This window comes from Balaenoptera ricei, chromosome 1 (genome assembly GCF_028023285.1).
Source record: "Balaenoptera ricei isolate mBalRic1 chromosome 1, mBalRic1.hap2, whole genome shotgun sequence".
Lineage (NCBI taxonomy): Eukaryota > Metazoa > Chordata > Mammalia > Artiodactyla > Balaenopteridae > Balaenoptera > Balaenoptera ricei.
The window spans coordinates 105,514,143-105,538,856 of record NC_082639.1 but is presented as its reverse complement, the minus strand read 5'-3'; the positions used below and the strand labels follow the sequence as shown (position 1 = coordinate 105,538,856).

General features: G+C 39.3%; 1 long non-coding RNA gene across 1 annotated transcript in view; it reads right to left on the bottom strand.

Moving 5' to 3' along the window:
* LOC132369327 (uncharacterized) overlaps positions 1-24,714 on the bottom strand; it is a 148,547-nt gene that overhangs the window by 42,699 nt on the left and 81,134 nt on the right. The gene's annotated exons all lie outside the window — the stretch shown is intronic.

The following is a 24,714-nucleotide window of genomic DNA, read 5'->3' as shown; positions in this document are numbered from 1 at the left end:
TCAACATGACACTTTTATCATGTTGATAAAATGCTCTTCTTTATCTCTGGTAACACTCCTGGTCTTGAGGTATATTTTATTTGATATTAATATAGCCAATCCAGCTTTATTAGGCTTAATGTTTGAATAAACATCATTTTCCTTCTACTTTGAATCTATCTGTGTTTTTATGTTTAAAGTGCATTTCTTGTAGACAGCATATAGTCCAGTCTTACCTTTTTACAGAGTCTGACAATCTATGTTTTTAAATGGAGTGCTTAGCTCACTTATATTTAGTGTAATTAGTGATAGGGTAGGATTTAGGTCTATCTTTTTTTGTCCTGTCTGTTTTTGTTTCTTTTTTCTCCCTTTTTTTTTTTTTTTTCAGGAGTTGGGGTTAATTCAATATTTCTAGCACTTCTTCATAATCTCTTTGTTGGCTTTTTAGCTGCACCTCTCTGAATTGCTTTTATTTATTTATTTTTATTGAACTATAGTTGAACTATAGCTGATTTACAATATTGTGTTACTTTCTGGTGTACCACAAAGTGATATATGTGTGTGTGTGTATATATATATTTTTTTTTTCAGATTCTTTTCCATTACAGGTTATTACAAGATATTGAATATAGTTCCCTGTGCTATACAGTAAATCCTCGTTGCTTATCTATTTTATATATAGTAGTGTTTATTTGTTAATTCTATACTCCTAATTTATCCCTCCCCCCACCTCTTTCCCCTTTGGTTAAGTTTGTTTTCTATGTCTGTGAGTCTGCTTCTGTCTTGTAAATAAGTTCATTTGTATTATATTTTAGATTCCACATATAAGTGAAATCATATAATATTTGTCTTTCTCTAACTTACTTCACTTGGTATGATATATATATATATATATCTCACATCTTCTTTATCCATTCATCTATTGATGGACACTTAGGTTGCTTCCATGTCTTGGCTGTTGTAAATAGTGCTGCTATGAACATTGGGGTGCATGTATCCTTTTGAATTAGGGTTCTTGTCTTTTCCAGATATATGCCCAGGAGTGAGATTGCTGGATCATATGGCAACTCTGTTTTTAGTTTTTTAAGGAACCTCCATACTTTTTTCCATAGTGGCTGCACCAATTTACATTCCCACCAACAGTGTAGGAGGGTTCCCTTTTCTCCACACCCTCTCCAGCATTTATTATTTGTAGACATTTTGACGATGGCTATTCTGGCCAGTGTGAGGTGATACTTCATTGTAGTTCTGATTAGCATTTCTCTAATAATTAGCAATGTTGAGCATCTTTTCATGTGCCTATTGGCCACCTGTATGTCTTCTTTGGAGAAACGTCTATTTAGGTCTTCTGACCATATTTTGATTGGGTTGTTTGTTATTTTGATAATGAGTTGTGTGAGCTGTTTGTATATTTTGGAAAGTAAGCCTTTGTCAGTTGCACAGTTTGCAAATATTTTCTCCCAGTTTGCAGATATTTTCTTTTCGTTTTGTTTATGGTTGCCTTCAGTGTCTACATTGTTTTTATTGATTGCTTTAGGAATTACTATATTCCTCTTTAACTTACAGACTTTGCTTTTTGAATTTTATTTTATTTATTTTTTTATACAGCAGGTTCTTATTAGTTATCCATTTTATACATATTAGTGTATATGTGTCAATCCCAATCTCCCAATTCATCCCACCACCACCCCACCACCCCCGCCACTTTCCCCGCTTGGTGTCCATACGTTTGTTCTCTACATCTGGGTCTCTATTTCTGCCTTGCAAACCAGTTCATCTGTACCATTTCTCTAGATTCCACATATATGCATTAATATACGATATTTGTTTTCCTCCTTCTGACTTACTTCACTCTGTATGACAGTCTCTAGGTCCACCCACATCTCTACAAATGACCCAATTTCGTTCCTTTTTATGGCTGAGTGATATTCCGTGGTATATATGTACCACATCTTCTTTATCCATTCGTCTGTTGATGGGCATTTAGGTTGCTTCCATGACCTGGCTATTGTAAATAGTGCTGCAATGAACACTGGGGGTGCATGTGTCTTTTTGAATTATGGTTTTCTCTGGGTATATGCCCTGTAGTGGGATTGCTGGGTCATATGGTAATTCTATTTTTAGTTTTTTAAGGAACCTCCATACTGTTCTCAATAGTGGCTGTATCAATTTACATTCCCACCAATAGTGCAAGAGGGTTCCCTTTTCTCCACACCCTCTCCAGCATTTGTTGTTTGTAGATTTTCTGCATATTCATTTCTGATGTTTTTCTTTTCAGGTCTAGAATTTCCATTTAGCACTTTTTAAATAGTTACCATCTCTCTGCTGAGATTCCACATTTCTTCATTAATTATACTCATGCTTTCCTTTAAGTCTTTGAAAATATTTATAGAGCTACTTTAAAGTCTTTGTTAATGGCAATATCTGGATCATGTTAGAGTAAGTTTCTATTGATTACTATTTCTGTTAATCATATTTTCCTGTTTCTTTGTGTGTCTAACAATCTTTAATCACACTGTAGAGAATGGATATTGTTATCTTCCTCTGAAGAGCTTTTATTGTTGTTTGTTTTTGGTTTTTTCCTACCAAGGAATTAACTTGGCTGGACTCAAACTCCAAACTCTCTCCCTTATGATGTGTAGTAGCTAAAGTCTCTGCTAAATTCTTTCAGACTTCCATTGTTGCTTTTCACTGGGCTCCTTGGAGTCTGCCCCACACATGGAAAATTCAGGGGTCATCCAGGGATTTGAGCAGAGTTTAAATGCACATTTTGGGGCTCCTCTCTTTGCTACCACTTTTTTGAGATGTCCTTTCTCTCTAGCTGCTCTAGTAGTCCCAAACTCCATTTAATGACTCTTCAGACTAGTAAGACTGATGTTCCCTTATTGGATTCTTGTTGCCCTATACTGGATGGACTGAAGAGTACCCTCAGGCAAAAAGCATATAAAGGCAAATCTCCTCCAGAAAAAAATGCAATCTTGAAAGGACTGTTTCCCTTCCAGTTTTTGTCTGCTTTTGGTCACTATCCAGTGCCTTCAAGTAGGTTATTTTTTTTCTCCATAATTTATCATTGTTTTCTACAGAAAGATTTATTTAATATAAGTTACTCCAAAATTATTGGAGTAGAACTAAGGGGAAGGTTTCAAATTATGGACTATATTTCTTTTTTGGGTACAGGACTGTCTAGATTTCTTATTTTTTCTTGTCTCACATTTGATAAGTCATGTTACTCAAAGAATTTAAATTGAAATTTTCAAATTTATTGGCATAAAGTTGTTTGTAATATCTCTTATTACAAATAAGAGATAAAACAGATTTTATCTATTAGATTAAATATTTTGAACTAGATTAAATATTAGATTAAATAATAAATATTTTGAATTTGTATGTAACTGAGATTAAATATTAAATATTTAGATTAAAATTAGATTAAATATTTTGAATTTATATGTAACTGAGTAGGAAACTAGAGAAAATTGCATAATACTGCCCAAATCTAAATCTAAAAGCTCTTTTAAAAATAGTGTCTGTGACATTTATTTATATTTTTATATTATCCATTTCACTTCAACTTGATAAAATTTAAATGACAAAAAATGTTAATTATATATTTTTCAAATTGTAAAAGTTTTGGCTATTTAAAATTTCTAATATTTAAAAATATTATTATCTATAAGTAAAAATATGGTTGGATTGCCCTCTTCATGAATTATATATCCTGAAAATTACCTAAGCCTTGTACTTTTCTCTTTAGTAATAAAAAAAGTCCTTTGAAAATGGTACTATAGTTCAATTATAAATGAACTAGAGTATATTACCTAAAGAGTAGTTTTCTTGTAAAATCTAGATTCCAGTTTTTCTAGCCAAAAGGAAAAATAGCAAAAAGATGTTGATTTAAAATCAAATAGAAGTTTAAAAGGCTAGTTCTGTGAATTTTAATTCTCAAGTTACAATCCATGGTAACCTCATCTGGGAGGTAAACTTTACTTGATACTCAATAAGAGAAAGTTTTCATACACTTCTCAAGTATCTTTTGTTCATTCCCTTGTCATTACCCATAATTCAGTTATCACAATGAATCCTTAATTCATTATTTGAAACTTATACTTAGTTTTCTACACTTAAAATAACTTCATGTTTTCTTTTCCATTCAGCAAATATCAATTTCACCATTCCTGTTTTCTATCAAGGGGTGAGGTCAAATAGGAAGAATGAGGTTAGGTCTGTGTCTTCTTCAGTCTAATGAAAAAATTGCTTTACTTTATCACAAAGGACATTACTCTATTTTCTTTTTTAGTAAGTCAGGTTTATTGAAGAGTAATTTGCATTACTCTTCAATAAAGGTAGTAAAATCCACCTTTTTTAGGTACGATAAATTTGAACAAACTCAGACAGTCCAGTAGCCACACCACAATCAAGATACAGAACATTTGTCTCAACCTAAAAGTTCCCTTATGCTCCTTTGTTGTCAAATCCCTCCCTACATTTCCAGTCCACAAATAACCACTAATCTGGTTTTTATCCCTATAATAGTTTGCCTCTTCCAGAATGTCATGTAAATGCAATCATGTAATTTGTAGCATTCTGAGCCTAGCTTCTTTCACTTATCATAATGCATTTGAGATTCATGTTGTTGCATATATCAGTAGTTCATTCTATGTTATTGTTGAGTAATATTCCACTGTATGGATATACCACATTTTGTTTATTCATTCACTAGTTAATGGACATTTGAATAATTTCCAGTTTTTGGCAATGATGGATAAAGCCCCTATAAACACCTATGCATATGTTTGTGTGTGGACATACAGTTTCATTTCTCTTAGGTAAATATCTAGGATTGGGATTGCTGAGTCATATGGTAATTGCATATTTTGTTTTATAAAAACTGCTAGCCTGTCTGCCAAAGTAGCTGTACAATTTGCAGCAATGTATGAGAGTTCCATTGTTCTGCATTCTTGCCAGCCCCTTTTCTAATAGGTGGTTATCTGATTGTTGTTCAAGTTTGCATTTCCCTTATTACTAATGTTGTTGAATACAGTTTTCTGTGCTTTTTTGCCATCCTTGTATTGTCTTTATTGAAATGTTTGTTCAAATGTTTTGCTCAGTTTTGTGTTGTTTGTTTTATTACTGAGTTGTAAGGGTCCTTCATATAATTTAAATATGTGTTTTGAAAGTATTTTCTCCTAGTCTATATTTTATATTTAAAATTTTTAAAAAGTATTCAAATATGATAAATTTTTAATTTTGATAAAGTCCATTTTATCAGTTTTTTCATTTATGGGTTGTGCTTTTTGTATCCTAACTAATAAATATTACCTGACCCAAGGTCATAGAGATTTTCTCCTATGTTTTCTTCTGGAATTTTTAAACTTAAAGGTTTTACATTTCAGTCTGTGATCCATTTTCCAGTTAAGTTTTGTATATAGTTTAATGTATGGGTCAACATACATTTTATTTCATATGGATGTCCAACTGTTCCAGCATCCTTTGCTGAAAAGACAATTCTTTCACCACTGAATTGCCTTGGCCGACTTCTGAATTCTTCACTGATTTTTATGTATTTCATTTCACTAATACCCCACTGTCTTGATTAATGTAGTTTCCTAGTAAGTCCTGAAAACATGTAATGTGAGTCCTCTAACTTTTTCTTTTTCAAAATTGCTTTGGCGATTTTAGTTCCTTTGATTTTTCTCATAAATTTCAGAGTCAGCTTATGGAGTTCTACAAAAAACCTGCTGGGATTTTGACTAGAATTGCATTGACTCTGTAGATCAATTTGGAGAAAATCTGACATCTTAACAATATTGAGTCTTCCAATCAATGAACACAATATATCTTTCCATTAAAAAAATTTTTTTTAACATCTTTATTGGAGTACAATTGCTTTACAATGTTGTGTTAGTTTCTGCTATTTAACAAAGTGAATCAGCAATATGTATACATATATTCCCATATCCCCTCCCTCTTGCATCTCCCTCCCACCCTCCCTATCCCACCCCTCTAGGTGGTCGCAAAGCACCGAGCTGATCTCCCTGTGCTATGCAGCTGCTTCCCACTACCTATTTTACATTTGGTAGTGTATATATGTCAATGCTACTCTCTCACTTCGTCTCAGCTTACTCGTCCACTTATTTTAAGTATTTTGTTTCTCTTATAATACTTTTAGGCTTTCAGCATACAAATCCTGCACATATTTTGTTAGATTTTTCCCTAAGTATTTCAAGTTTCTATGCAGGCTCTGCATAGGCAATCATGTTATCTGTGATTAGAGATAGTTTTGTTTATTTTTTTTCTTATTTGTATGCCTTTTATTTCATTTTCTTGCCTTAATGCACTGATAAGGACTTTCAGTATGATGTTGCATCAAAGTGATGAGAGTGGGCATATTTACCTTGTTCCTGATATGAGTATCGGCATTCAGTCTTTCACCATTAAGTATGATTTTAGCTGTAGGTTTTCCATAGATGCCCTTTATCAACTTGAGGAAATTACCTGTAATTCCTGGTTTACGTAGAGTTTTCATCATGAATGGTTGTTAAATTTTGTCAAGTGATATTTGCATCTAGTGAATGATCATATGGTTTTTTCCCTTTAATCTGCTGATATGGTAAATTATATTGCGTGACTTTCAAATATTGAACAATTTTGCATTCCAATGACAAACCCCACTTGGTCACAGTGTGTTATCATTTTAATATATTGCTGGATTTGATTTGCTAATATTTTGTAGAAGTTTCTTACATCTGTATTCATGAGGAATATTAGTTTGTAGTTTTATTTTCTTATAATGTCTTTGTCTGATTTTGATATCAGGGTAATGCTGGCCTCATAAAATGACTTGGGGAGTTTTTCTTCCCACTATGTTTATTTTTCTTTTTAGAACTTATATGACATCTTGCTTAAACACAGAATTCACCAGTGAGGTATCTGGGCCAGGAGTTGTCTTTTGGGAAGGTTTTTAACTATGAATTCAAAAAGTTTAAGTAAGTATAGGATCGTACAGTTTATCTTGAGTCTTGAGTAAGTTTTGCTGATTTGCATCTTTCAAGGCATTAGTTCATTTATCTAATTTGTCAAATTTATTGGAGTAAAAGTGTGCATCATATTTCCTTACTATCCTTTTAATGTTTCCCATGTTGAGGGTAACCGCTCAAATCTCAGTTCAGCTCTTCTAGCTTTACTAGGTGGCTTGGTGTCTGCCCTATGTAAGTGTGGTTCAAAGTTCAGTCAGAGTTGTAGGCAGTTGGGATTCCCCCTCTTGGTCGCTGCCCTTTTGGGGATTCCCCTTAACTTTTTACTGCTGTGCTTGCCCCGTATTCTGTTTCTTCTCCAGTAAGACTGTGGGTTTCATACTGGAGTTTTAGCCACTCTGCCTGGTGCAGACTAAAGTCTGAAAACTATAAAATCTGGAAACTCTTCTTCCATGTATTAACTCTCTCCAGTAGCTTCTTGCTTATAATAGCTCTCCAATGTCTTTAGATAGCATTTTTTAAAACACATTTTGACAAGTGTGTGTGTGTGTGTGTGTGTGCGTGTGCATGTGCGTGAGTGTGTGTGTATGCACGCGTGTCCACATAGGTTGGTCTATTAATAAATACTCAGATATTACTGGAAGTGGAGCCTGTTCTCTTTTTTTAAAATCACTGGTACTATAACCCCAATTATTAAGTCTGTTCCATATGAAGTATAATCCTTTTCTAAAGGATCAAGACTGTGAGAGAAGTCTTCCCTAGATTCTATAAATCAAAGATAAATCATCTCAATAATTTCAGATTCTGCAGCATTTTCTTGAGTCATTAAAAAACTGTGGGCCTCAAGTAATGATCCAGGAACCTCTCTTTCTAGCTTTAAAGGGAATAAAGTTTGAGTTCTCACTTTATTGCTCTCTGCATCATGCTTTCATAAGAAACAGTACGAGAAATACTCCAGTCACATGGAAACTTATTCCAGAGAGAGGCTTTTACCCTGAATCCTGCCTCTTTCCTGTCCTTCCCTGCTGGGCTAAGCTGGGAAACCTAAAAGGATATCTGAAGATCCCTTTGTTCACTTTTCCTTAAGCCCAGAAGGAATTCTACACAATCAGAGACTTGTTCCTTTACTCCAGGTCCATCTGGTTTGCTCTACTTTCCTGGCCACCAAAAGGTCCCAGAACGTCCCTCATGTTTAGATTTCTAAATATCTCCAAATAAGATAAGGAGGAGAATGGTAAGTTGATTAAGAGTGGGGCTTCGCTCTACATCTGTAATACCCGTCTATTCTTCCTTCCTTCATCAATAAACAAAATGCTTATTCATGCACCAGACATCTTGATAGGCAAAGGAGGGTCAATGAGAGCTAAGACATAGTCCTTGACCCCAGGTGCCTTTTGTTTAGCCATGTAAACAAAAAGGACAGCAACATGTTACAAGCTTTGTGCTGGAGGGGTGGACAGTATTGGGAGTCACAAAGGAAAGAGTGGACAATTCCATTTGAGGGGTTCAGGTGAGACTCTGTTTGAGTACGCGTTGGCAAGGTGAACAGAGATGAGGATGGGAGAACTAGCCATTTAGGTATAGAGATCACACGCCTGAACCCATCTGGTGTTTTCAGAAAAACTGCAGAGATGTTGGTGCCATTGCAGCATGAGTGAGAGGTGTGGCAGGGGAGGAGGCTGGGGAGGTAGGAAAGAGTCCCAACAAGGAGGGCTTTGTTGCATGATTAAAGAGTTTGGACTTCATCTTGCAGAGTGTACTAAGCCATTAAAGTGTCTTAATCAGGAGGATAGCAGGATCATATATGTGTTTTAGGAAAATCCTATGTTCATTCCTGTATGTTCTTGATGCCTGTCAGGGTCCCTCCCTGAGGAGGTGGTCTGATGGGGATAAGAAGCGGGGTCAACAGAGAAGAAACATGGTCTTGAGAACCATCTGGTCTAAAATTAGACTACAGTCATCTATTGTGCACTGCACTGAACCTCTTTTCATGCCAGATACAGTCTGGGGACCAGACCTGTTTGGACATGGCTTGGGTGAGAAACCGGTTGTCTTTTCCAAAGACAATTTGGATTTCAGGAGGAAAATCACAGCATCAGAGTTCCAAGCAAAGGGGCATTACAGGCCAGTCAGACTGCACAAAAATTACTGCTGTGAAATAACCATAATTAAGTCTTTCTGACAGCATAACTGGGAAGGGAGTTGAGGCCATAGGTTGCTGGGAGTAAAATTTGGAAGTGTTATCAAATACTATTACTGTTTGGAACTTAGAAAAGAATGAAGATAGAATTCATTCTTCTTTTAGGAAGCAGGACTAAGAGGTTCAGGCAACTTCTTTGGAGCTCTGAAATGAACAAAATGCATGTAATGGCACAGGAAAAATGTCTCTCCACAAGCTTTGCTTTTCTTCCCAGAATCAGAAGGTGCCCAGTAAGAGTTGGCGCAGCTGACATGACATTTATAATGTGGCAGTATCTGCCTAAACCATTTGACCTACATTAATTGTAACATGATAGCGAAGTAAAACTAAGAGGCACCTCCCTGGAGTCTTCAGAAGCAACCCCACCTGTTCCACCCTGTGCTGAGGTTCCCTGCAGGAATGGCAGTACCTGGTGCATTGGGAAACAGGAGACTTAAACAACACCTGGTTTCAAGTCCTAGCTCGACTACTTACTAGCTTGAAATTAAACCTGCTTCTTCAACTATAAAGTGGAAATAATGGCACTTATCAACATGCTCGTTACTAATTAGTTAATAAAAGTAAGGATTCTTTGTTAAGCGTTGCTCAGATGTTAATTAATAATAATATTGACTAGATATTGATAGTATCTAGAGCTAAACTGTTGAACACAGAGTCTGAATTGAGTTATGTTGCTAGAGTTGGCACCAAAAAAAAAAAAAAAAAAACTCAATGATTTTTACATAACTTATATGTAAAATCATAATATTTTAGATATATAGTGTTACATGAAATAAAATTAATCTCTTATGTCTCTTTTTACTTATTTTAATGTAGCTACTAGAAAATTTAAAAGTATGACTGTGGCTCGCATTGGGGATTTGTATTACATTTCCAATAGGCAGTATTGAACTAGGGTGTTTCCTGTCCATGAAACAAGTGATATGGAACGTGAGGATTCTGGGAACCATCTTTCAAAGTAAAGTCAGGATCTATACGACACATTTATCTATCTCACGAACTCATCCACTTTTAAAATTCATTTCACTTACACGCTTTGAGCATCTACCTTATGCCAAGGACTGGATACAGCCTAGTTGTGCCCTCTGGGAGCTCACACTGTGACCATGAATGAGGCTGGGGAACTCCTATGCAGGCTACAGCATTCCGCAGTCATCAGGAGTTTGTTTTGTTCTCCTCCTACACTGTTGGTGGGAATGTAAATTGGTGCAGCCACTGTGGAAAACAGTATGAAGGTTCCTCAAAAAAACTAAAGATAGAATTACTATCCAACCCAGCAATTCCACTCCTGGGTATATATACCAAAGAAACCCCAGAAATACTAATTTGAAAAGATATATGCACCCCAATGTTCATAGCAGCACTATTTACAATTGCCAAGACATGGAAACAACCTAAGTGTCTATCAACAGATGAATGGATAAAGAAAATATGGTGTATGTATATATATACAATGGAATACTACTCAGCCATAAAAAAGAACGAAATTTTGCCATTTGCAGCAACATGGATGGACCTGGAGGGTGTTATGTTTAGTGAAATATGTCAGATAGAGACAAATACTGTATGGTGTCACTTATATGTGGAATCTAAAACATACAACAAACCAGTGAATAAAACAAAAAGAAGCAGACTCACAGATATAGAGAACTAGTTGTTACCAGTGGGGAGAGGGAATGAGGGAGGGGTGACATAGGAGTAGGGGAGTAAGAGGTACAAACTATTGGGTGTAAGACAGGCTCAAGGATGTATTGTACAACACGGGGATTATAGACAATATTTTGTAATAACTGTAAATGGAAAGTAACCTTTAAAAACTGTATAAAAATTAAAAATTAAAAAACAAAAGAATGTGTTTGGTTCTGACAGGGTAGCACCCCAATATATCCTCAAGGTAAGAGGACACAACGTGATGCTAGGAAATCTTTCTTGGTCTGAATGTTCTCCTTCTTGCTGCAGCCAGCGGCCTTTGAGTGTTTCAATGTTGCATATGGACCTGAGTGAAGGGTGGGCTTTCAGGAGGCACTGTTAGCTGAGTCTGTAAGGACACCGAGCTTGAGAGGCCAAGGTCATAGGTTTGTTCCCTATACGGGTCACTTCACTTTGCTCTGATCCATGCCTCAGACTTGCCCCTGCAAACCCCAGCCAGCTGCCTTGTAAATATCTTTGAATCACTTGGGGGACAGGGTGAGAGCACGTAAAGGGAGCAGGGCAAATCTCTCACCATGGCTGGAGCAACAGCTGAAAACATTCTTGACCAACAGTGAGGACTCTTGGGAGGAGGGCCCATGTAACTTAGTGTATCACTTTGCACAGTGGACCCAATTAAAACCATTTTTCCCCTTCACATCTCTACATGAAATCATTGACCAGGGTGGAGCTGGTAGGACAAGGCTCCTGGACATCACAGCTTTTGGACAGAGCAGAACACATGCAGCATTCACAAGGAATTCAGAGTTTTTCCTAAAGATGATATTGCCTGACTGACAATAGTGTCTGACTGACAGAGATCGTTTAGACTTGGAAATATGGACACCTATCTCTTGAGTGACTTGCTGGTAATATTTACATCCACATTCACACAGAAAGGTGGTGTGTTTTAATTCCAGGCTAAGGTTCAGCCCCATACACCTCACTGAAGCATCGCTGACAGAAAGGCTGGTCTGGGAACTCCAGCTACACAAATAAATACTGGAGCAGGGCCTAACAGGAAGACCCTCACTACCCAATTTTTTCCAGATGGCAGTGATGGATGGCTGTATGTTTATGTTTCCTTGGTTTCCCAGGTGACTGGTGTCCTGGTTTCTACTGGTCATTGCTTGATGAGCTTTTCTTCGAAGATGTGAGCCACCTACCCCAACAGCCCAGCTCTTGGTCTGCAGGTCTACACCGCACTCAACATCGTCAAGAGATCATTGTGTTTCTTGGATGGCTAGTTAACTCTTTTCTCACCACTGCTTCCCTGAGCCTCTCCTAGTAAATTTCCAGAACTAGTACAGCAAGATTCAAATCTAAAATCATGTAAAGAAACTTGCGGTAGGCAGAATAATGGTCCTTCAAAGATGTCCACGTCCTAATCCTCAGAAGCTGTGAATGTGTTCTGTTTCATGGCCAAGGGGAATTGAGGTTGCAGATTAAATTAAGGTTGCTAATCACTTGACCTTAAATTGGGGAGACTAGCCTGGATTAACCAGGTGGGTCCAGTGTAATCAGAAGGCTTCTTAAAAGTGGAAGAGAGAGGCAGGAGGAAAGATCAGACCCATGTGATATGAAGACTGGACTTGTCACTGCTGGAGGAGGGGGGCCACGAACAAAGTGGTGGCTTCTAAGAAACTGGAAAAAGCAAGGAAAGAATTAATCCCTAAAGCCTCCAGAAAAAAACTCAGCCCTGCTGACACCTCGATCTTAGACCAGTGAGACCCTTGTTGAACTTCTAACCTACAGAACTGTAAGATGAAAAGTTCATACTGTTTTAAGCCACTAAGTTTATGACAATTTGTTACAGCAGCAATAATAGAAAACTAATACAGACCTAGACAGGGTGAACACTGGCTGGGCCTCCAAATTCCACTTGATATAAGAAGTCCTCCCTCCTTCAGCATGATGTAATCTAACAGAATACATTCTTCCCCGGGCATGTTAGAGGCTGGTGCACACACACTGCTTCCCACAAAGTTTTGGAAAGTGAGGGATGATGGAACCCTAATCACCAAGTCCTTTTGATTCCTTGTGAGTAGGGAGAAAGAGCATGGGCTTTGGGATCCAGCAGACCTTGGTTCAGGTCCTGGCTCTGCTGTTCAATGCCTCTGTGACCTTGAGTGAGTCAGCCTCCCTGTTGTTCAGTTTCTTGAGGGGGACATTACACCCTCACAGGGTTGCTGTAAAGAGTAAATGAAATAAAGTGTGTAAAATATCTCAGGGCATAGGGGGAAGGTAGAAATACAATAAATCGTGTCCTCTTCTATCCTCTTTGTAATTCTTTCTCAGATCTCTCCTGTCCTCTCTGATCCTGTGGCCCTGGACTGCATTTACTTTCTTAATATCTCTTACTAGGACTGTTTTGACAGCCCCCAAAGGGCTAATTGCACACTTCACTCCTCCTCGACAGCCCTCTAGAATTTTTTTTCTAGAACACAGATTTTCTAGAACATGACACCTTTCCTGCTGCCAATCAGTAGCTCCCTGTTGCCTATGGACTGAAAAATGTGAAGTCGTTTGAATGGCTTGTGTGCATCCTTCACAATTTCATCTCTGCTCCCTTCTGCATGACAGCCCTCTAGCCTAGCTTTTCTCCTTGTCATGCTTTTACTTACTTCTGCGCCTTTGTGGCTTAGTTGCTGTTTTCTATCTCTGGAATGCCAGCCTCCTCTCCTTCACCTAGAGAGCTCCTTTTATCTTTTGAGGCCTGGTTCAAATGTCCCACTTTTGCAGAGACTTTTCTGATTCCTCTAAGAATTTAGCACGGCCTCCACTGTTTCCATCATACTATGTACACTACGGAACTTATCAGAGCTCATTTTGATTAGTTAATACACCTGCCTCTCCCTCTATCTTTGATGACAGAGACAGTGCATTTTGCACCTTTGTTCTCAGAACTTTGCATATAAAATATATTCAATATAATATATACTGTTTTTATGGGTATGGATGAATTAGTGAATGAAAAAATATGTGAACAACCCACATCTTTAAAGCTGTTGCCATAGAATTCAATTTTACCTTTCACATCCCAGGATAGGTGGCCCCAGGATGGCCTTTCTGTGATGTTACACACACAGTGAGCCATCTAAAACAATAAGATTATTGAACAACTTTGCATTCGTTCCTTTTACTTTGGTTCCCCAAAGGATGTTACTCTTAAATTCATAGGAAATATGTTTTTGAGTGCCAATGAAACCATAAGCCAGTAATTCCAATATAATGGTTGTGGAAAGATATGAAATGTTTTTGTCTACCTGGTCAACTAACTCCCTCTTTTCTGGGAAAGTACCTTCTTTCTCTTAGGAATTGCTTCTCCTGCCCCCCACTCCAACTATCACCATGGAATCTGAGCAAGGACTGCCTGTCACAGTGGAGAGGTAGGGACAGAACTCAAAGCTATCCAATCAGAACCTTCTCTGCAATTTAAAAAAAATTGAAGCTGGAAGGCCTCTTTTCCCCTTCCAAAATGCATTTTAATACAATAATAATATCATATTATATATTGTTCATTATCTGATTCCCCTGCCATAAGGTAGAGTTTCTGTGTTTGTACAGAAGGTCTTGACGAATATTTGTTAAATGAATAAACAAATGCTGGGGATGTATGAACTAAGGACTTCCAGGAGCCATGAAACCTGCCATCTCAAAGAAACTGGTAGAGAACACGTAGAAGGAAGCAAAGAAGTAAGACAGGGTCCCAGGAGGTTCAAGTGTCCTAGTTCTGGTCCTTGAGGTTCTTGGAGCTTCTGTGGTTCATACCTTCCATTCATCCCTTTCTTTTGGCTTATGTTAGTTTAACTTGGGGTACTGTCACTTGCAACTAAGAGAGTCCTGACTGACCTAAAAGTTTTATTGTAATAAACTGAACTGGGAGAGCCCAGGAAAGTGACCTGTGGAGCTGACTTGGGGTAGGATATGAATGCATAGCAGTCAAACTCCTGGGTGTCTGAGTAAAGGGACATTTGAGGAAGATTCATGCTGCCCAGGAAGAGAGAAAAAAACTACAGTCAATGAAGATGTACTGGGTGAGATCACATACGTGTTTCCCTTGCCCTGTTAATTCTATTCACCCCATCCTCTGACACCCTATCAGGGTCCCACCAGAGAAACAGAACCAGCAGGAGATACATATTAAGAGACTTATTGCAAGGAATTGGCTTCTGCAATTGTGGGACCTGGCTAGGCAAGTCTGAAATCCATGGTGCAGGCCATCAGCAATTTCAACTGATTGAATCAGGCCCACCCAGATTATCTAGGGTGATAGCCCTTAAAGTCGGCTTATTGTAGACTTAAATTACATTTACAAAATATATTCACAACACCACCTAGATTAGTGTTTGACTGAATACCTGAAGACTGTAGCCTAGCCAAACTGACACATCAAACTGACCACTGCATACACCCCCACAGCCAATCTACCCCAGGTGGTTTTAGGGCTTGAGACTGCACTGCTGTGCTCAGGGCCCACCTAGTTGGCTCCGGCCACATGCCCAGTATCCGATCAGTGTCACTCTCCAGTGACCCTCGGTCCTACTGGATTCCTAACAGTTTTGTCTTCAACTTCTACTTTTTGGAGTCCCAGTTCCTGTTATCCTTTTTGAAGTTACATGACTGTCCCTGCTATTAAGCCAACTCATGATGGACCAAAGTAAGGGTTCATAGGTTTTAACCTGGTCACTCCTTCACTTAGAATTTTTCAGTGGCTTCTCCTTGCTTTCAGAGAAAATCCAGAGTCCTTAAGACAGGAAGTGATTTAGCCTCTACTTAGCCAGCTTTTTGCTTTTAATCACTCTGCATGCCAACAAACTTTTTTTTTTTTCCCCATTTAATTCCCTAAGCATGTCTTGCCTTCTCTCACCTCCATTACTTTGAAAACAGTATTTCCTTTACCTGGAGTTCCCTGGCCTTGATCTTTATCTAAGGACTTCTTCTGCTTAAAAATGAAGCCCAGGCCTCCTCTGATGCAGGAAGGCTTGACATTCCTCTTGCCTTACTGGTTCTGGTGCCCATCCTGCGCTCCATGGCACCACCACCTCTCCTTTCATACACAACATATTGCATACAATAGTGCGTCTATTTATTTTATTTAAATAAGAGGAAGGTAGAAAAAAGTGCTATAGAGAGGTGTAAAAAGAGAAACATGTGGTCCCACCTCCCAACAGATCTTTCTGCCAAACTGTTAACACTTCCTTGTTAAATTTTCAGAAACATTGTTTATGCATATATCACTATACACACACATATAAAATCCTATTTATGAATGAGGTTATACTAAACATGCTGCTCTGCCTCTTGCTTTCTTCACTTAAATAAGAAAATATTTTCATCCCAACACATAGCCATTTAATATATGTAATGGCCAAATAGTATTCCATTGTAGCAATAAAAAAAAAAATTTATTTAATGAATCTCATATTGATGAATATTTGGGTTATTTTGGGGTTTTCATATTATTCATCTATCTCAGGTTACTTTTTTAAAAAATTTATTTATATTATGTTTATTTTTGGCTGCGTTGGGTCTTCGTTGCTGCGTGGGCTTTCTCTAGTTGCAGCGAGAGGGGGCTACTCTTCGTTGCGGTGCACGGGCTTCTCACTGTGGTGGCGTCTCTTGTTGCGGAGCACGGGCCCTAGGCACGCGGGCTTCAGTAGTTGTGGCACGTGGGCTCAGTAGTTGTGGCTCATGGGCTCTAGAGCGCAGGCTCAGTAGTTGTGGTGCATGGGCTTAGTTGCTCCGCGGCACGTGGGATCTTCCCGGACCAGAGCTCGAACCCGTGTCCCCTGCATTGGCAGGCGGATTCCCAACCACTGTGTCACCAGGGAAGCCCTCTCAGGTTACTTTTATAAGTGTATCTCTAGGATAAATTCCTAGGACTGGTTCAAAGGACATTTAAACATTTTGAAACTTACTGCCAAATTGCATTCCAAAAGTGTGTACTAATTTAAATTTTGACTGACAGTATGCAAGTATTCTTACTTTGATATTTTCTTTCCAATATCAAATATATAAAACTTTCTAATATTTGCCTATCTGTTTGATGAAATTTTTTTGTTGTTGTTGTTTTGATTTGCAGTTTTAAGTCCTCATTGAGGTTGGGCATCTTTTCACATATTTCAGGTCATATGTATTTTATCTTTTTCTCAGAACTCCCTGTTTATAAATACACACACACACACACACACACACACGTATTTATTTATTTATTTATGTTTAGCTTTTTCTGAGAACTCCCTGTTTATAACTTAATTAATTTATTGTCTCTTTGAAGTAAGAAAATTAACACTTTATCTGTCATGTTTGTTTTGAATATTTTTACCAATGTATTATTTGTCCTTGGACTTTGGCTATGGATTTTATATAAATGTTTTAAAGTTCTCAAATGTAATATACTAGTTTCGTTTATGGCTTCTGGGTACACTGTGTGTTGAATGTCTATTTTCTTGGCAGGAAAACCAGACCTGGGATTCAAAAGGGAAAATCACCCTTCATGCTAAAGGATTATTTTAAGAGCCATGGAGAAGTGAAAATGTATAAGGAATTTTATTACAAAATGCTTCTGTTCTGGGTCCTAAGGAGATCCTGTCTCAGCTCCTAAAAGCTGGCAGGGTGAAGAGGGCCAGGCAGTCTTAATTGAGGATTTCTTAACTTAATTGAGGTTGAGTTTCAATTCCAGCCTTGGGAGAAGCCGTATCTCTCTAACCATCTCCCTCGTCAATGCACAGATCTCATCCAGCCTTCTTGCTGAGAAGTCTGAGAAGAAGAAAGGTCCCAAACTATGTGGAGCCACAATTCTGACTCACACTGGATGGTTCAAAAGAAAGTTAAGTTCACTCCTGGCATCTTCCCACATGTTCTTTCTGTGTCATGAAATGAAAAATAAATAAGGATCATCATTTGGAGAAGACAGTGTCCAGGCAAGTTAAAAGGGATAGACTGGTTCAAGCTGGTGGCTTTCCATCTCCCTCTATACAGTCATAACTTACAAAACACACACCACCTTAGGCACATTGCTCCCAAAGTGTTGGGGGCTGTTAGAAACAACAGCACTGTGACTCCAGCATGTTCATTCCCACTGACTTCCTGTCATCTCATTAAGAACCACATGTGAAGTTAAGGACAGCTTCTTCCCAGACAGCAAGTGTCCCCGGTGCCCCATATGTAAAGCTATCATGAGTTATCATGTCTTGTAGTTATCATGTCTGTAGTTCTGTTTGGGCCCATGCTGGCCTCTTTGCTGGTGACATCAGCGTTGAGACAGGATGACAGAGTTAAAGGTAGGGTTAGAAGAGGATTAGGTGCTGGAAGCAAGCGTGAAGAAATTGCCCAAATCCAGCCCCTGAAGAAAACCCGAGTCATGGAATTGGCCAGAATTGGACAGTAGGTTACCATAAGAGAAGACACAAGATTGGAGCAGAGGCAGAATCAGAATCTGTGGTCAAATCCAAGGTCAAAGCCACAAGGAGTTAATACAAAAACAAAGTGCAGAAGTCAAGGAGCAGGGATAGTCAGTCCAGTTAAATTCTCAGGAACAGAACAGTCTCTCTTAGAAGCCCCAGTGCTTTGCCCCATGGGCACGACTCTTAATTTCAAAGGCATTTGCTGCAACCTTCAATTTCAGAAATAGGAAAACAGCTGGCAGCACTGCAGTAGGAGCGGCAACTATGCAGACACAGACCGACTCTGCCAGCAGAGCACCACAAGTCCAGGAGGACAGGCGTGGTCCTGAAACATCAGTGGTCAGGTGTGTGTGGGAACAGCTACTGGGGAGACCCCAGGCATGTGGTTCTCTGGGCTCTGTGCCCCTGCTTCTGTTCCTTGGCCTTACTCCTACCCTTGGCTAGAGCTCTTTAATTATATTTTATTTTATTTTCCCTAGCTTAAATATTGGTTTAACTTTTCTTTTTTGATTTCTAGTTGTGTTTTAAAAATTACAAAAGTAATGCCTGATCATTATAAAATATTCAAGTAACATAAAAGTATGTAAAGCAAAAAGTGAAGTCTCTTCCTTACATTCTACTCACCCTCTCCAGTGGAAATCAATGTTAAAAGTTGGATTTGTATATGTTTAGACTTTTTCTAGGTACATATATATACCTAGGTTATTTTAAAAACATATGGTCACACTGTTTATACTGTACTGCAGCTTGCTTTTAGTAACTCAATCATACCTTACAGATAGCCATTCCATTTCTATATATATATATATATATACACACACACACACTCATATATATGTATATACACACATCTACTTCATTTTTGTTAATGCTGCATAGTCATCATAACAAGAATATGCATTAATTTTATATTGTATTTTATAATATAAGTAATGTTGCCTTGAACATTCTTTTAGTTTTTTGTTCTGTTTTTTTTTTTTAGGCTGCACCAAGTGGCATGTGGGATCTTAGTTTCCCAACCAGGGATCGAACTTGTGCCCCCTGCAGTGGAAGCGCAGAGTCTTAACCACTGGACCACCAGGGAAGTCCCCCTTGAACATTCTTGTACAGGTATTCTTGCTCACTATAGAGTGTTTCCATCGGATAAATTCCTAGAAGGGAATTGCTGAGTGCATATTTAAAACTTTGATAGGTACTGCTGACGTGACTTCTTTGTTCCAGTTTATACTTTCACCAACAATGTGTGTGAGACTCTTTCCCCCCACCCTAATCACCACTGGATATTATTATTTTATTTCCCAAACCAGAGTCTAATTTGATGTGCACTCCAGGCTTCGATGTACACTCCAGGTTATGGGTGTTCTGAACCTGGCACTGATCTTTAGGTTGTGAATGCTGCTTTGGCAGGCTAGAAACTCCAGGTTTGGGCCTCTTGGGTTCTTCTACTACTTCTACTCTTATGTTCACTGGGGCATATAAAAATTTGATATTAACAATTCCATACATTTTACAGTTTACCTAGTATCTTCCCCACCTTATTTTATTTAATCCGCACAAAGTTTCAATGGGGTATGTAGGGAGAGAATTTTTATTTTGGGGACTCAGAGCTGTTAATGACTTTTTTAAGTTCACACAGTTAATAAAGGAAAGAACTAGGACTTGAATACAGGTCTCTTAAGTTCAAAATCCATGTTCTAGCCACCATTTCCCCCTCCGGCTCTCTAGAACAGACAGCCATCAGAGTTTGTGTTTCAGATCAGTAGCTTTCTATCCTTTTGTTATGTGTACTATCTCTAGAGAAACTTAAGTTTGTTGGTTGGTTGGTTAGATGTGGGGTTGCTGTAATTTGTGACTTAGGGGTATCAATTTTGCTCATAAAATGTTTTTGCAATTTGAATATTCTGGTATGTGGCCCAAGGTGACCCAGGGTGACATCTCCAGGAGAAGATAACTGGCGGGGTGCCAAGAGGCCTCGTGGTGACCTTACCTAGTAAGTGTCAGTGCCAGATTGGAAGCAGGCCTGTCTGACTCCAAAGCCGAAACCCTTTAAAATTTACTCTAGCCACCACCTCATATAGAGCAAGATGCTCAGGGCAGAAGATCAATGCATTCTTTCTTTATAGGCAAATTACATGGGAAGCCAGATTCTCACAAGGTTGCATGCTGAGCATGGAATCAGAACAAGGAGGGTTCAGGGTCTTAAGAAGCTAATTTCAGCTCAAGTAGCTGAAGGCCAGCTTACCCACTAGGCGGGTCACACACTCAAAAACCAAGAGGCTCAAAAGACTGAAACATAGATGAGTCAAGCAGGTCAGGGAGCAGGTGTGATAGGGAATAGTGGAGACTGCGGCAATCTGGAGAGTGAACCCTCCTCTAAAGGGAGCAGCTGCTGCTTTATAGCTCCAGTCCATTGTAGCCAGTTTAGCTAAGCCAGGTCTTCCCAATTTTTCAATAAAAGCTAGAATCCTAGAGTTTCCTATGTGAAATTAATTGACAACTTTTAAAAATACTGTAACTCAATACAGTGTAGACAAAGCAAAATTTGTATGTGGGCCAGACTTGGCCTATCAGGTGCCAGTCTGTGAGCTTTCACTGTAGGAAAATGAAAGATTTTCTTTTACCAAGAAAATCATAAAGCTCACAGCCATTTAGAAAGGCTTCTTTGCCTCTAAAAGATTAAGATCGGCACTCTTTAGATTTTCCTTTTTATCCTCTGGGATCCATCTCTGTTTATAGTTGATCCCCAGATAGAATAGAGTATATTCCATTCCCTTCCCTCTTACTAAATTACACCTACATTTCAGCCATGTCTCCTTGGGAGGATTCTTAGCTCAACTTTTGGTTGGATTGACACGTATAGAGTCAGTCCCTTGCATTCTTATTACTGCCATTATTATTTTGGGAGTTGTCATTATTCTTATATGACACAGCTAATCACTGCCACTGAGTGTGAATTTTACTAATTCAACTCTCAGAGGACAACCCAATTTTCAAATCCTTAAAGGGTCCTTTACTGCTGCCAAATTATAGGGACAAAAAAGCTGTTTTCACCTTTTTCAGACATTAAAAATTGTTTTTAAGTACATAAATATACCTTCTTTGGTTTACAGACTTTTTTTTAGTGAGTGATTTATTCTTCTAAGAAGATTTGGGGGAGTTGCAGCTTATAGGAGACGAAGGAAGAAATAGGGACACTCTTCTAGATACCAAAATAAGCAAGAGGAATTGATTGGATTTTAATTCAAAATGAAGACTGAACTTTGCTTCTAGATCTCAGTGATGTTAGCATTGACCCTCCTTCCCTTCAGTTGAAGAGACAACCATTCCTGCCTCATGACACACAGCAGCCTCAAGACCAGTTAAGCTATCACTGGAAAGCGGAGGAGGAGAAAAAGCTCCCAGAAATGGAAGGCAGCTCCGCCCTTTAGGCATATCATGCCAATCAGAAAGACACTGTAACGCATCAAGCACATTTCCAGCAGAAAAGAACATGTGAATTTAATGGCATTCAGGCACAGGGGATTCTATCAGCATCTTTGCTTCATAACAGAACTATTAACAAGACACTAATTCAAGATTTACTAATCAGACTTCCCCACTAGACATTATGTTGCCTTTAGTGTTGAGACATGACATGTGGTGACACATTACAAAATAAATGACATTTAGCCAGAATCTAAATAGCTAGGAATCTAAAATAACCAGATCTCATCTCCCACCCCATAGTCTTGTACAATGATAATGATGCCAACCCAAAAAAGCCTGACATTTTGAAAGTTTCTAAAGTTTCTCCAAATCACCATAAACATTTATTTATTCTCTTGTGAAATGTGTGTTCATTGTTTTTATGGTAAGCTGATTCTTCAAAAATTAATAATCTGAAATATGAGACTCCCAAGGCAGCTTTAGCAAGAAAATTTCCCATATTTGCTTCTTGACTATCCCATCAGATTACCGAAGAATTTTGTGGGTTTCCACTTCTTAAATTTGGGTGGTGAAGAGCACAGTTAAACAGACATGGGCTTGAATTCTGTGCACTTAACCCTATGATCTTGGGCAAGTTTATTAACACTCTGAGCTCAGTTTCCTCAAGAATAACAATACTTACATCACGAGGGTATTTGTGTGGGGACTGAATGAAATAACGTATAATGATAACATACCATAGAGTAATTCTTTAATAAATGGGACTGCTAATGTCTTCAACTCAACCGCCTGTTTAGAGGGCAATCAATGGCAATGAGGCATATAAAAATGCATACTGCTCTGAAGGAACCCTCTCTGCTGGAGACAAACTGCAACCACCCAGGAAACCTTGAGAGATCAGTCTAAGACCATTTATAGAAAAGGGCTAAGTGACCACCGTACAACATCAGTTTGGAAATTGAGAGACATTGTAAATGCAAGAGGGAGGAGATATGGGGATGTATGTATATGTATAGCTGATTCACTTTGTTATACAGCAGAAACTAACACACCATTGTAAAGCAATTATACTCCAATAAAGATGTTAAAAAAAAAAAAAAAACCACACAAATGGCAGGGCATTCTTACTTCCCCATTCTCACCTGGTCCCAATACTGAGGAGCAGAGCTGGGCAGAGGGAAACCAAGAGCAAGCTCCCCACCTTCCTGCCCAATGCGCTTTACAACCTGCGAGCTGCAGGCTGAGGCATCACAGCCAGGCTGAGGATGGTGGATGCAATTATCTCCCAGCCCTTTGAAGCTTCAGCCAGGAATATTTGTTGTCACTATCACATGTGATTATGACAGCAACGTCCTCCTGCAGAAGACAGAACTCTTTGTCCACCACCCTCCCTCTGTCACTGCCAGAGAGCAGGAAGTGGGGAGAGGGGCTGGCGCCCCTCTCCTCTTGGTCCAATTTCACACATTGGTTTTTCGGCATTAATAAATTGGTTACATTTGCCCCACATTTGGCAGGCAAGGTTTCTAATAACACTCTGATCCCTTCAGAGAACATGAATCACTGGCATGCGGGGGGCTCTGGTTACCTCCCCCCACTCTCTGCTGCTAAAGGTCCCACACATTAGCAGGGGTCAGGCGCTCGCCTGGGCCGGGGCAGAGTCTAGGACAAGGGCCATGGCTTCGAGGCACTGTCACGGAGCTCAAAGATTTTCCCTCAGAGGGAGAACAGATAACTTTGAGCCCAGGCAATGTGCAGCTTTCTTCAGCTGTCAATCCTACCTGGTTTGCATATAGATTGAGAAAACGTGTGAGATTTTACCACAAGAATCAGTCCAGAGAATTCGAGGCAGGGAGTGGGGGGTGGGTAGTGGGTGGAGAGGGGATGGGAGAGAAAAAAATGTGGGATGCAGATGTCTGAGAGTTACGTGCTGCCCCAGTACCACTTCCTTTGTGAAGCCGGGAATCTTGAGGGATGGATAGCCTGAAAGAGGACAGTGTACGTTTCTCAGAGGCAGCTTTTCTTCTTGCAGAGCAATTAGGTGTGCAAAAGTTCCATGACCAAGGGGAAGTCCTGAGAAGAGGTCCAGAGTTAGGAGGCGGCCACAACTGCAGCCTTGGCAGGACAAGGAGAGGGGTAAAAGAAGGGGAAAGAAAGAAGCTAAACAGAGCATGGGCAGGCCTGGGACAAACACAGGGAACAAACTAGGGGGAACAGAAGGAGAGAACAATGGAAAAAGAGAAAAAGAGAATCGAGAAGAGATGGAGAGGAAAGCAACTCAATTGAATCTGATAGATATTTTATGCTAACCTCCAGCTGGGGGAAAGAAGTGTTTTTACCTAACAAGTATACATCAAATCCAGATCCTGCCTTCCAAAGAGCTTACAGATCGTTTAAAAAATTGGCCACACAACTCCTGGAACACAATCCTGGAACAGAATATGACAGGATATAAAACAGACAGCAGTGCCATGGAGCATGAGAAAGAAGGGCAGAGGCTATCGTGGGGAGGCTTAGTAGACGAGGTGGGTCTTGAGAGTCTTCTAGAAGGCAGGTGAGCTAGGCACAGGTGTGGGGTGGGGATTCCTGGTAGTACAGAGAGAGGAGAGGATGAGAGGGAGGAGGGGAACAGTGGGTAATGAAAAGACCAATATAGAAAGGAAAGGAAAATGAAGTCTGCCACCCACAGCTGCCTTAGTTACCACACAGGCCACAGCTGCCTTAGTTACCACACAGGCCACAACTACCTTAACACTTTTATACAAAGGAATTAGAATTAGAAACTTCCTATGGGATCCAGTAAACTCAGGCAAGCCACCCCCAGCAGCTCAGCTCCAGGCCTGGAGGGAAGGAAGGGAAGCAGCTCGTGCACCCTGAGCAAAAGCAGGCAACTCTTCTCTCCTGAGGGCACCAGGATGGCCTCAGAGGTTCCCAGTCAACCCACCTAAGGTCACGGACACATCCCAGTCTCACCTGGTAGGTTCCCAAGCGCCCTCTCTCTGTGCCATATCCTTCACTCTGTGGTTTTCACATTCCCAGG